General features: G+C 39.3%; 1 protein-coding gene and 1 pseudogene across 1 annotated transcript in view; one reads left to right on the top strand and one right to left on the bottom strand.

The window, feature by feature from the left end:
• NWD2 (NACHT and WD repeat domain containing 2) overlaps positions 1-14,927 on the bottom strand; it is a 137,516-nt gene that overhangs the window by 105,500 nt on the left and 17,089 nt on the right. The window lies entirely within an intron of this gene.
• LOC114231044 (metallothionein-2A-like) lies at positions 10,761-10,913 on the top strand (annotated as a pseudogene).

A 14,927-nucleotide genomic window follows, 5' to 3' on the forward strand; every position in this document is an offset into this window, starting at 1 on the left:
GTTTGTCCGCTTTGGTAGAAAACACCTATTTTTGTTTTATTTTATTTTTTAAAATATATTTTTATTGATTTCAGAGAGGAAGTATGAGGGAGAGATGAAACATCATTAATGAGAGAGAATCATTGATCAGCTGCCTCCTGCACACCCCACACTGGGGATCAAGCCCACAACCCAGGCATGTGCTCTTGACCAGAATTGAACCCGGGACCCTTCAGTCTTCAGGCCAATGCTCTATCTACTGAGCAAAACCGGCTAGGATGAAAGCAACTATTTTTAAAGATGGATTTACATTTATGCAAATACATGCTTTGCATCAGATTCCTTTTCCCTATTAAAAAAAGTTCCTTTTCAGTTGCAGTTTATACTCAGTATTATGTTGTATTAGTTTCAGGTGTACAGCATAGTAGACAATCATATACTTTACAAAGTGCTCCCCCGATATTTAAGTACCCACCTGGCACCATACACAGTCATTATAATATTACTGATTAGATTCCCTATGCTGTACTTACTACGTGTACCAGTTAATAATGCGGATTTTGTAATCAAAGAAAACACAATAATTTCAAGAGAAACATCAAAAGTACTTTATTCAAAGTAATGTCCATCGCTAGCTACACATTTCCCCCATCTTTCAGGTAATTTGTGGATACCGTCCCAATAGAACTTTTCTTGTTTTGAGGCAAAACATTCAGAGACCAAATTTTCCACTTCTTTGTACGTTTTGAAGTGCTGCTCAGAAAGTGCGTGTGCCATTGATCGGAACAAGTGGTAATCTGAAGGAGCAAGGTCTGGTGAATACAGCGGGTGGGTTAATACTTCCCAGGCAAGATCTTTTAACGTGTCTTTAACTGGTTTTGAAGTGTGTGATGGTGCATTATCATGAAGCAAAATTACTTTGCCGTGTCTTCTGGCACATTCTGGTCATTTTACCATCAAAGCGTGGTTCAAATTGATTATTTGTTGTCGGTAGCGATCAGTATTAATGATTTCACCTGGTTTTAGAAACTCATAATACACCACACCTTCCTGATCCCACCCAACACAGAGCATTGTCTTCTTTCCAAAGCGATTTGGCCTTGCAGTCGATGTTGATGGTTGACCTGGGTCAACCCATGATTTTGTGCGTTTGGGATTCTCAAAATAAATCCACTTTTCATTGCCAGTCACAATTCGATGCAAATAAGACTTCCTTTTGTGCCGTTGAAGTAACATTTTACTGATGACTTTTTGGTTTTCCATTTGTCTTTTGTTCAGTTGATGTGGCACCCATTTTCCTTCCTTTAAAATCTTTCCCATTGCTTGTAAATGATCGGAAATTGCTGAGCATTGTTTAATCTTCCTGCAAGTTGTTTTTGAGTTTGACACCCATCTTCATCCAATAATGCTTGTAATTGTTGGTCTTCAAACTTTTACGGTTGACCTGGACGTTCTTTGTCTTTCACATGGAAATCATCACTTTTAAAGCGTTTAAATCGCGTTCACAAGTATCTTGAGATGAAGCATGTTCACCATAAGCTTCCCGAAGTATATGCTAACTTTCAGCAGCACTTTTCTTTAAAATAAAGTAATGAATTAAAACTTCCCGCATATGCTCTTTTTTTTTGGCACGAAATTAGACATTTTTAAGCGTAAAAATATCTATAATGTTAACACCTTCAGCAAATTTGACATATGAAGTTTTGAATCTTGTTGCCAATACAACAAAATAGCATACATATAAAATCGCATATATATCAACATATGTGTAACTCCATCTATTGAAAAAAAACCTGCATTAGTAACCGGTACACGTTCTACATCCCCATGACTATTTCAAAACTCCCAATTTGTACTTAATCTCTTCACCTTTTTCACCTAGCACATCCCTCCCCTCCACGATCACATTTCTAGATATACATCTGAAGAAACCCAAAACATTAATTCAAAAGAATATATGCACCCCTACGTTCACTGCAGCATTACTGACAATAGCCAAGACATGGAAACAACCCAAGTGCCATCAACGGACAAGTGGATAAAAAAGCTGTGGTACATATATAAAATGGAATATTACTTGGCTATTAAAAAAACATGAAATCTTACCATTTGCAACAGCATGGATGGACCTAGAGGGTATTATGCTAAGTGAAATGAGTCAGAGAAATACCATGTGATTTCACTTATATGTGGAATCTAAAAGCAAAATAAATGAACAAACAAAACAGAAATACCCAGGCTACTTTGATTTTAGCTACTAGGGTGTTATTGTATAAAGGAGAATGTTTAAGTTAACTAGGATTTTTATAGCCATAAATTAGTTTAAAATAAAAATATTTTAATATGAACCATGATGACTAAAATACTAGATAATAGAATAAAAATATGTAAGAAAATAAAAGTGTTTATATTGGTGTTATGACTTTATTATTCTATTTTCAGCAGTGATGAATCTCATTATATGATCACATCTGATGGGTGTAATGTACCCACTGCAAAGTATTCATAGAGACTTGGTGCGAGACTTGAATCATTATGGCATCTTTTAACTTCTTTATAGTATAGGTGGTTTGACAAGATTAAATAAACATTAATTTATTATTTAGCACTAGAAGGTCTGAAAAAAGTAAAAGTGGTTAACACAATGAGGAGAACACATAAGTTCCTCATTAAATGACAGCTATTATCACTAAAAATACTTCTTCCCATCACTCTTCCTCTTTTTCTTTCTTAACTTTCAGGGTTGAAAAGTGGGTAGGAGGGCTCTGGAATGGTTAGAATGGGAGAGGAGCTAGAGCAACACTACCTAGCTGAAATCCCACCTTTATTTCTTGCTCACTATGTGACCTTGGCCATGTTATTTAAACTTTCTGTGCTTCAGTTTTCTACCATGTAAAATGGGAATAATACCGGAATGATAACAGAATGAACCCCACTGGGTCAGTCAGATGAAGAATGATTTAATACACATAGAGCACTTCAGAGGAGAGATGGGTCCCCGTCAACCCCCACCCCCCCGCCCCGCCCATCTGCCCTAGTATCCATGCACAGGTCCTCCAGACATTGTTTAAAGATGTCCTTTCTCCCTCTCATCCTATCAGGCCCTTGAGGGCTGGAATTGAGTATTCATTTTACCCACTTTATATTATCAACTTTTATAACCACACAGAAACTTTATTTCTTTAATATGACCTGTTGTCCTTTCTGTCCGTCTATTCCCTTCCTTAATCATTAAGCCCTTAGGACATCAGATTCTGGTTGGCATTAAACTGTCTTAAGAACAAAGCCTCAGATCAGTTGCCCATAGAGACAGTTTTGGTCCAGCTAAAGATAACATCTTGACTTCAGTTGTGTTTCAGCCCCAGGCCCCTGAAAGTGGAAGACCCTATAGACCACAGCCTTAAGAAAGCAGACAGAACAACGCCATGGTTAATGTCAGGACCTGATACAATGATCCACTACTCCCTGCCCTGGCCCCAACCGACCAGTACAGCCCAGGACCACAACTCCTGTAGCCACCATGATGAATGGTCTTTCCCCTCTATGTAACTCATCCCCTGGAAGCCATGGGGAGCCAGGTCTTTATGCTTTAGCTCACCAGTGACTCCAGGCTTGGAGCCATTTCATCAACGAATAAACCATCACTTTGCTGCAAACTCCTGTTTTCATTTGACTGGGCTTTGATGCATACAGGTGAACAGGCCCCTTTTGTCCAGACCACTTTTAACAAAATGTCTGGCACACAGTAGCTTTAAAAACAAAACAAAACATGTAGAATTCTACTAAATTCCTCAGCTGGTCTCAGAAATACTTGGTGTGGTTCAAAAGAGAGGGGGCCACAGACTGCCCCATGAGATGGGAGGGAAAATCCGTCATTAAAAATGTTGGATCAGAGACCTGTAATCGCCATGTATGCTTTTCTCATTGGTGTTCATATTTAACTTTGTTGTAGTTGTTTTTGCCCAAATCTTTCCACTGACCTGTAGGTTCCATAAGAGTAGCATCCTAAATAGCAAGAAAATGGGTCAACTTCCTTCCATTTGCCCCTCCAAATGCATTCCCCACCCTTCTCCACCTGGTTTCTCTCCCCTAGCAGGAGGCTGATCTGTAGAAAATAGGCATATCAAAGCCCCCATATCTCCCCCCCCCCCCCCATCCTCCAGCTTCCTGTGATGTGTAGACACTGGGATCCACAGCATGAGGCCAGAGAATGAAAGGAAAGAGAAGTTAGGGTCTGTATTCCACCAGGGCCTGACCTGTAGGTCCCCTCAGAAAGGCCTTCGCTATATGACTGTAAAATGTGCTTTATTCTGGGTTCTTTGTACCTGGGGTGGTAATAGCTCTATTATTACAGGCACCAGGGTGCTGCACTATCCCTTGTAATTTCTCTCCACTTTTCTCCCAGCTTTGTTGAAAGTCCCTTTCTTAAACCCTGTAGAAATAATCTAGTTGGAAAGTGCCATGTTTCCTGCTGGAACTCTGACTGGTACAGTACTCCAGATATAAAAAGCGGGACCATAAAACAATGGTCACGTTTCCTCTGGCTCGGCAGCCAGTCAGCAAGTACTTTTCCTCTTTTTTGTCTAATGGGACCCAAATGCTTCCCCCTCCCTGCTCCCCAATGATTCCTATAAATCTCTTCATGAATTCTGAAATGATCAAGGTTCCTGTATTCATTCTTCTCCTTCAGGGACTTACTGGTATTTTAAGAGGAAAGATCTCTGCCATAACTTATAATTTTCTATTTCTTGTTTTTATTTTTGGTTTTGTTTGGTACTTTTTAGAGGCATCATTTCATTTGATTATATTCTGATGTCCATGTTTAAATTTAGTCATAGGTGATAATACAATCTAAGGGTAAAGCAGTACATTTTTTCAAACGAAACTGCTCTTACCTGATTTTTTTCAGTAAATAAGTGAATAAGAGTTTTAAATACACTTACAAACATGCCATTACTAGGGAATACAATATAAAATAAAATTATTTTTGAGATAATGCAGATATAATATAGATGCTTCTACTTTTCACTGTGTATTTCCTGCAATCGAGTACAGATGTTAAAGCAACTTTAAAACACTTTTGGGAATAAGAAACTGATATTCCTTTATAGTGAACTTCTGTTTCTACATTTTATGTCTGGAGTTTTCACTATGAAGTATGAAAATGAATAGCAAATTAGTGTGTTAGCTTTTTTCTCCTGCAGGTGTCGTCTTATTGTCACATAACTCTTTTTGTTGTTTGTAAATAAATGCCTCCATCCGGTGAGGAGGATTTTCCACAAAAGTTTTTGTTCCATTTCTGTTTAGTTTGGCTTCGAAAGGGACTGGCATTCAAAAGGAAAGTAGATGGATAATAAATCTCCTTGACACAAACAGATCTAAAACCCAGAAAAGTCTAGTAGTGAATTCTACATCTTCCCGATTTAAAAGTATGGTTTGATATACAATTTCTCTACCTTATTTTCATTTCTTCTGCATTCTCTCTTCCTTTTTGGTGTTATACAAAAGTGCCTCATCCTAATGTCTTGACAGAGCTGACAGTAAGAGTCAGAAGATCTGTACTGGGGTGCAGGGGGGAGGCTGAGTAAGATGCACCACACTGATAAATGGCCTATGAAGAGAGTGGTGGCTCTCATGAAGGTTCAGGGAATGGCAGAATGATCAAAACCCTTACAAAGGCCATCCTGCATTTCAGGATTCAGTTTAGTGCTGTGTTTTTTTTTTCCCAACGGATATAACCATATTTCATCAATTTCTAGTGGCATATTTGAAAAAAAAAAATGACACAATATGGGTGTCTCACAATTGCTGCTGCAGCAAAGCTGACATGGAGGTTCCGCCAGGAAAGGGAAAGCCAGGGCCAGGCCAGGCAAAGCCATGGGGTTGGCATTTTCTCTGCTGCAGGTAAAGGGGCTCATTTGATTTGGAATGGTGGATGATACCCATTCCCAGTGCATGTTAGGATTATGTTCAAAGAAGTAAAGGAAATGATTTTTAATAAGTTATAGAAAAGTATGACCACAATGAATGCATCATCAAAAAGGAGAAATTATAAAGAATTATGGAGTTGAAAAGTACAATAACAAATAAAAATTCACTAAAAAGTGTAATATCAGATTTGAAATGGAAAAAAAAAAAGAATCAGTGAAGTTGAAGCTGGTGCAATAGAAATAACCCAATCTGAAGAGCTGGCAATAAAGATAAATGAAAAGCTTTAGAGAACATGGGACACATCAAGCATGCCAACACATAGAACAGTCCCAGGAGAGAAGAAGGCAAGGGCAGAAAAATTCTTCAAGAAATAATGGACAAAACTTCCCAAATTGGAAGAAGAGTTTTAATTTATGCATCCACAACACTCAATGAAATGCAAATCAGATGCATATAAAGAGATTCATACCTGGACACATCATAGTAAACTTATGGAAAGCCAAGGTCAGAAAATCCTGACTATACATACAGCAGAGGTTCAATACAATTCTTGGATGACTTCCCATCAGAAACAATAAAGGTTAGAAGGCAGGGGAATGACAAAATCAAAATGCTGAAAAAAAAAATTAAAACCCTGTTAACCAAAAGTTCTATATCCACAAAAACTATCCTTCAAAAAATGGGAGCAAAATTCATAAAGACTGAGAGAATGTTGCTAGTAGACCTGCCTTGTAAGAAATACTAAAGACAGTCCTTTAGGCTAAAAGGAACTGATGTTAGATGGTGACTCGAATCCACTGAGTAAAATGCAGAACATTAGATATGTGTTAATACAAAGTACTCTACCAGCATATTTTTTTCTCATTTCCCATCTAAGTTCTTTAAAAGACATAACTTATATAAAGCAATACTCATAAGACTATTTTATTGGGCTTATTACTTAAATAGATGTTACTATACATGACAATATTAATACCAAGGGGGAAGGTAATGAAGACATTCTGTATGTTTTACTAGAATTAAATTAGTGTTAATATGGAGGAGATTGTAAAATAAATAAATAAATAAAATAAAAAAGAGGCATGTTATGATCCCTAGAACCACTAAGAAAATAATTTTTACAATATAGTTTAAAAATCAATAGGGGAATTAAAATATTTACTTAAGACAAAAGAAGGCAGTCAAGGAGAAACAGGAACAAAAAAGACAGGAGGCACACAGAAAACAAATAGCAACATGGGAAAGATGAACTATATTAAATCCAATTATATCATTATATTTTATGTGAATGGTCTAAAAACTCTAATCAAAAGGCAGCAGTTACCAGACTTGATTGATCAAAGCAAGACCACATACATGCTACCTACAAGAGATACAGTGTAGATTCAAGGATATAACTAAGCTGAAAGTGAAAGTGTAGAAACAGATATGAATGCAACAGCAATGAGAGAGCTAGAGTAACATCAGGAAAAACAGACTCCATGACATAAGCTATCTATATATATAATAGCCTAAGCAACCAAATGACAGAACGACCAGTCGACCGGTCGCTATGATGCTCCTGCATTGAGCATCTGCCCCCTAGTGGTCAGTGCAGTCCCACAGTGGGAGCGCAGCTCCATCAGAAGCCGGCTGAGCAAGAGAAGCTGCAGAGGTGTGAGCCTCTCCCGCCTCCCAGGCAGCACTACTGAGCAGCAGCAGTGGGAGGCACAGTGGGGCTGGGATGAGCAGGAGTGGCACCTAGCCCCAGCTCAGGCTCCTCCCTAGCCGCCTGCTGCTTCCCGCACTATTACATCCCTTGGGGGACATTGGACTGCCGGTTTTGGCCCGATCCTTGAAACTGGCAGTCTAATGTCCCCCGAGCGGTCCCGGATTGCGAGAGGGCACAGGTCAGGCTGAGGGACCCCACAGGTGCACAAATTCGTGCACTGGGCCTCTAGTTATTAGATAAAAAGTGAGATGTTTTAAATAAAAGGGTCAATACACTGGGAGGATTTAGCAATAATAAATATATGTTCCTAACAACAGAGCAAGAACTGACAGAAAGAAAACCCACAATATTAGTTGGAGATTTCAATAATTGATAGAACCACAGGGCAGAACAGTATTAAGGATATAAAACACTAGCAACAAACTCAACCGGACATTTATGAACACTTCACCCAATGTTTGCAGACTACACATTCTCTTTAAGCTTAGGTGGAGCATTCCCCAGGACAGATCAGGCTTTGCCTCAAATGCTTATATTAGAAAAGAAGAGTGGCTTAAAATCAGTAATTTAAGTTTTTCTGTAAGATGATAGAAAAAGGGTAAATTAAACCCAAAATAAGTAGAGTACAGGAAGAAAGAGCAGAATGCAATGAAATGGAAAGCAAACAGAAAATTAACAAAGTCAAAAGATGTCTGCCTAATGAGATTAATAACATTAAAATGATTAAAACTAGAGTTATTAAGAAAAAAGGATAGGAAACACAAATTATCAGAATCAGGAGTAGGAGGTTATCCTACAGTTATCAATAAAATAACAGAAACAATACATACAACTTTATGCTAATAAATTCATTAACTTCCATGAAATAGACAAATTCCTTGAAAACCTCAATCTATCAGAATTGATGCAAGATAAAATAGAAAATCTGTATCTATTTTAAAAACTGAATTATGAAATGTTCCCTCAAAGAAAACACTGGCCATGTACATTGGTATATCCTTTCAATCATTTAATGAAGAAATAATATTGATCACAATATTTTAGAAATGGAGGTGGTGGTAACACAAACTATTTTAGAAATGGAGGTGGTGGTAACAGTTCTCAACTCAATTCATGAAACCAGCAGTACTGATATTCAAAGCAGGCAAGAAAAGAAAACCACAGATCAATACCCTTCATGAGCACAGACAGAATGAAGTTCTTTAAAATATGAGCAAATCGCCCTGGCCAGTGTGGCTCAGTTGGTTGAGCATCCTCCAATGCACTAAAAGATCCCTGGTTTGATTCCCAGTCAGAGCACATGCCTAGGTTGGGGGTTGGTTCCCCGGTGGTCAAGGTGCATATATATGGGCGGCAACGAATCAATGTTCTCTCTCTCTCTCTTCCCTCCCTTCCTCTCCCATTCTCTCTCCAAAGTAATCAATGAAAGCATAAAAAAATCTGAGCAAATCAAATTCATCAATATACAGGGTGCCCCCAAAAATGTATATACACTTTAACAGCTGATAGCGCAATTATAAAAATGAAATGGTAAACACTGGCTTTATAATTATTCTAAGTGTATGCACACATTTTGGGGGGACTTCCTATATAAAATGGTAATGCATCATGACCAAGTTAGGTTTATCCCAGGAAGGAAAGACTGGTTCAATATTTGAAAACAATGTAATTTGCCAGAATAACATAATTAAAAAGAAAGAAACCTATATGATCACTTTAAAGGATGCAAAAAAAGCCTTTGATAAAATTCAAACCCATTCATAATAAAAGCCCTCAGAAAATTAGAAATAAACTGGAACCTTGCAAAAGAAAACAAAGGCTAACATCATACTTTACAGTGAAACATTGAACACTTTCTCCTTAAGACTGGGAACAAGGAAAAAATATCTGCTCTTATCACTTGTGTTCAAGCACTAATCCTGGAGTACAATAAGCTAGTGCAATATGGCAAGAAATAGACATAAAATGTATAAAGACCTAAACAAAAAGAAATATAATGTTTTATTTCCAGATGACATGATTGTGTATCTAGAAAATGCTAAGGAATTTACAAAAGAATTACATTAGCCTTCTGCTAAATGACAGAACCCAGATGAAAGAGTACTTATTGTATGATTCCATTGGAATGAAGTTCAAAGATGAAACTGGTGATGGAAATCGGAAGAAGGGTGCTTATGTAGGGCAGAGATGGACAGGTAGGGTGGGGAACACAGGAATGGGTTAATGGAAGTGTTCCATAGCTTCATTAGGTTGGTATATTGTCAAAACTCATCCATTGTGCACTGGAGATCTATGCATCTCATTGCTCACAAAAGAATTAGTAGGAATAAAATTATCGATTAACCTTCTACTTTTTACTTTAATATTCTAGACATCAGTTTTGCATGGCACACACCCTCCCTAATTAATAGTAGAACAACTATTGAGAGTAGCATGAATAGAGACAAGAATCAGGATGTCCGCAATCCAACCAAATCAGGACTGGAATTTCCATTTTCATCTTTTTAAAATATATTTTTATCAATTTCAGAAAGGAAGGGAGAGGGAGAGAGAGACTGAAACATCAATGATGAGAATCATTGTTTGGCTGCCTCCTGCACACGCACCCCCCGCCCCCCCCTCTCCCCCCCGGGGATCTAGCCGAAGCCTGAGTATATGCCCTGACAGGGAATCGAACTGTGACCTCCTGGTTCATAGGTCGATGCTCAACCACTGAGCAACACCAGCCGGTCTGGCATCTCCATTTTCAGTTGAGAATTAGGGAGGTTTGGGCCTGGAGGCCGGATACCATGTGCCACATATCAGGCACACAAGTCCCTCCATGTGATCAGGTGCAGCCCACGTGGTGCACATGGAGCCTAGTGGCGCCACAATAGTGGGTCCAGCCTGACCAGCTTTGATTTTTTTTCTTTTTTTTTTTTAGAAAGAGAGGAAGGGAGAGAGGAACTTTGATGAGAAACATCGGTTGGCTGCCTTCTGCACATCACCTACTGGGGATGGAGCCTGCAACCCAGGCATGTGCCCTGACTGGAATGGAACCAGCGACCTCTTGGTGCATAGGTTAATGCTCAACCAACTGAGCCACACCGGCTGGGCCAGCATGACCAGCTTTAGACCTCCTGCCTCACATCTGATCAAAATGGATCCCAAATGCTCCTGCCCAGCTGGTGGACCTGTGCCGCCTCCTGCAAATGCACAGACTGCAAATGCACCTCCTGCAAGAAGAGTTGCTGCTCCTGCCACCTCCCAGGGCTGCATCTGCAAAGGAGCATCCGACAAGTGCAGCTGCTGAGCAGGGCCTCGGGGGAGAGCCTGCTCCCAGATGTACATAGAGCAACATGTCCAAACCGGCATCTTACTTTCCATCCCACCCTGACCCGTTTGCCACATTCTCTTTTCTATGAAATATGTGAGAGATAATAAAATTGTTGGCTTAAAAAATCTTATTTGTGATTGCATTTCCATTATGTGTTCTTTCCTCTAGACAAAGGTACAAGCCATTGTATTTAATTTCTATAAAAACATCAATATACACATTTACATAAAACTAATAAAAGAAAACTCTTAATGGCAAAGGAATTCTTCAAAGACTGGGCTTAAAAGTCACTGCTTTGGCAAATCAGGAATTCACTCTAACTGACCTTACTTGGCTAAAAAGGGACTCTTCTTTCATCTATTAATGGAAATAAAGCCTGACGATTTATTTCTATTTGTCAAATGAACAACATTTAAATAACGATGGATACTGATGAGCAAAGCTAGGTGTTTGGGAGACTCATAGCCCAGACACTCACTTGTCTCTTAAGCTTCATTACTGCACATGCTTTGTCTACCCGCCTCCAGTCTCCCTCACTTCATCAACCCATCATGCACATGGCTCTTAGAATAATTTTCTTAAAAACCGACTTTCTCAGGCCAACAGTCTGTTTCCCCTAAATATTACCAAGTAGCCCTTTTTAAAAGATCTTAGAAATTACAGGATATTACTAATGCTAATGAGTGATCTTACTGAATAAAAGTACCATATGTCGATCTACATTTGTAATTGCAACATTCAAGCTATGTACGTATTGTGATACTGCGTATTTACCAGGTGCCTTGCTGGCCAGGCACTGTCCAAGGTGCTCGGTATCAAGAGAGGAATAGAACAGTTATTTCTTTATTGGTTAACAATGAATTTAGGAAGCAAGGCCTAGACATTAGATAATGGAAACAATAATGTGAAAGGTCTCTGATTACAAATCACTACTTAAGCATTAATTTCCCTAGGAGTCCACTCAGGATAGCTTCCTGCAGGAGGCAGACCTTAAAACTGAACATGTGAATATGTGAGGGTCGGGTACAGGAAGAAATCAGCTAGCTGGTAGGATGATGCCCAATTATGAAAGTTTTGGCAAATCAGGCTCTTGAGTTCAGACTTCACCCCACAGGTGGTGAGAGGTAGTTCAGATGTGTCTGGTTGAGAAGGAGTATATGGAAATGTTTGTTTTTTTTTTAAATACAAAGTTATTTTCTTTATATAGAGGACTCCTGTAGGAAATAAGACAGGCCTTGGGAGCAGGTAGGGGTGGAAGCAGATGAAGAAGAGTAGACAGTGTCTGAGGAATCAGGATCAGAGTTAGCCACACAGTGGTCTCCTAACATGGGTCAAACGACATTTACAATTCTCAACGCACGCAATTATTTTCTATTTCTGTGTTTCTCTCCCTCATACGACATGAGGTCCTTGTGGGAAGAACCTGTTTCTTATTAATTCTTTCAACTTTATATCAATTATTGTTTTTAATTATGTTATAATACTAATTAATATGAATTCCTATAATATGATAGGGCCTCAAATCTTTGGTTTAAAAAACAAATTCATTAAGACAAAGAGGTAGATCAGGACTCTGGTCTCAAGATTTTTATGACTCCAAATTTACAGCCTTTAACTTCTGCAAATCTATAGATTGTGGCTAGATGCATCCTTGGGTGAAGTCTCCAATTCAAAGGCCACAGTCTCATCGTCACGGGCACTACATTTCCAAGAGAAGGGGCGTAGCAAAGATTGTACAGGGCCCTCTGGTATCTGCATTAGAGGTTAAAGATACTTCTTTTGTCCTGACTGACAGGTTCCTATCAACTCTTAAAGTTGTAGGCTCCCTGGAATTGATACCACCAGAGGCAGCACTGCTTTCCTCTAATTCCTCCGCTGCACTCTCCCCACAGCTCTTTATCTCCCCCCTTGAAGCACTAGTAGGTTCCTTAGCATGATTGACAGTTCTCACTATGCATAAATAATCATAGCAAGCCCCCAATAACTAACGAAATGAATGATTGGTTAAATGAATCATTGCATGATATGGCAAAACAGCTATTCTGCAATGACAATTTCTAATTAATGTGAACATGAAATATTTATGAATTAGAGCAACAGAGTCATAGAAGGAGGTCTGAGAACCAGGAGGCAATTCTGTCTAGAATTTAGTTATCTGTTTCTCCAAATTTCCTGTATGGCTGCATGCATTCTGTAACAACCCATACTTTTTGCTATCTGTCTTCCTTTTTCTATCTTAATTCTACTCATCTTTTAAGCCCTAGCTCAAGCTATGACATTTTCTCAAATTATCAAGCGCCAAAGTACACTTGATTTCTCTGAAAATTTAGTCCTTATTTTAATTAACCTTAAGCTGCCTTAAGATCTCACTTCTTCTATAGTGTTATTTTCAACCCAATTTAACACATTTACTATCAGCATTGCACAGTTCTAGGTGCTAGGTGGGAGGGGTGGGGTGAAAATGAGAAAGACATAAGCATGCCTTTAAGGATTCAGTATGTTAGTGCAATGGTCCAAGGCATATAATATATGGCCAATGCCATGAAAGAAGAACAGAGAAGATAAAAATAAAGATGTTGTGATTAACAATGCTATACATTAAGTTGAAAAGAAATAAAATACAATGGGGTTTGAGAAGAAGTCACACCAGATTGGTTGCTACAGCGAGTATTATTTATTCTATCCAAACTCTTCCCATTTCTTTCATGTGTTAAAAGATTATTTTACCCATTTCTGCTCTCCAGCTTCAATACAGGACCATCTGGCCATAGTGATCTGGCTAAGGGTTGTACAGGTAACCTAACCCAGTGGTCGGCAAACTGACCTAGACTCTCGATTCCAATAATTACAGGCTGTTGTTGTTCCTTGTGATTAAGCCCCTATCCCAGAGGTCGGCAAACTCATTAGTCAACAGAGCGGCAAACCGTGGCTCGCGAGCCGCATGTGGCTCGCAAACCGCAGTTTGCTGACCACTGACCTCACCCAAGCCAATCGGAGTCCTTCCCTCCGAAGTTTTTGCAAAATCTAGTTAAAGCCATAGAATTGTAAGTGTGAAGTAGCCTGTGGCCACATCCACTTTTGCCAAAGTTAGAAAAGATGGTCTGAGGGAGTTTGGTAGATATACAGAGAGAAGCAAAAACAAGCAGACAGTCCTGATGGTGTTCAAGTTCCTGAGAGACTGAATATTTGTGTCCCGTCCCCACCCTCTCCACCCCCCAATCCATATGTTAAAGCCCTAATCCCCAGTGTGACGGTATTTGGAAGAGGGGTCTTTGGGAGGTGATCCCATGATGGGATTAGTGCCCTTGTAGGAAGAGATGGAGGCACCAGAGCCCTCTCTCTCTTTGCCATGTGGGAATACAGCAAGAAAGGGTCCATCTCTAATCCAAGAAGTAGGCTCTTTCTAGGAACCAAACCTCCTGGCACTTTGATCTTGGACTTCTGAGGTTCTGAAATATTGAGAATTAAGTGTTTGTTGTTTAATCCATCCTGTCTATGGTATTTTGTTATAGCAGCTTGCACTGACTAAGACACTGATCCTAGCTATTTCTAGGCCAGATCCACCTGTGCCTTTCCCTTACACAATTCAATTACTTGAGTTAATCAAGTCTCCAGTTCTTGCTTAAGTGAGTTTGAACTGGGTTTCTCTCACCTGCAAAGAAGTGTCCTGGCTCCTTTGGGAACATTAAAAATAATGAAAGGAGAGCAGAGCATTTGAAGAGTGGCCTTGAAGGATGGCTAGGATTCCGGAAAGTGAACAGGATGCCAGAGCATTCACAAAGGCAGAGAGGAGGGAAAGGACAGGATTGTGGCCAAAGGATGCACTTAGAGGTTTGGTGGAAGATGAAACTTAGAAGAGGAAACTGTGGCATTATTATAAGAATCTTAAAATTGAGGCTGCAAAGACATTTTCTTCCTAAAGCCTCCAATGTTGTGGTAGCCTAATTAGTGAGTCCCAAAGATGTCCACATCCTGGTCCCTGGGAACCTG

Source organism: Eptesicus fuscus, chromosome 2, assembly GCF_027574615.1.
Source record: "Eptesicus fuscus isolate TK198812 chromosome 2, DD_ASM_mEF_20220401, whole genome shotgun sequence".
NCBI lineage: Eukaryota > Metazoa > Chordata > Mammalia > Chiroptera > Vespertilionidae > Eptesicus > Eptesicus fuscus.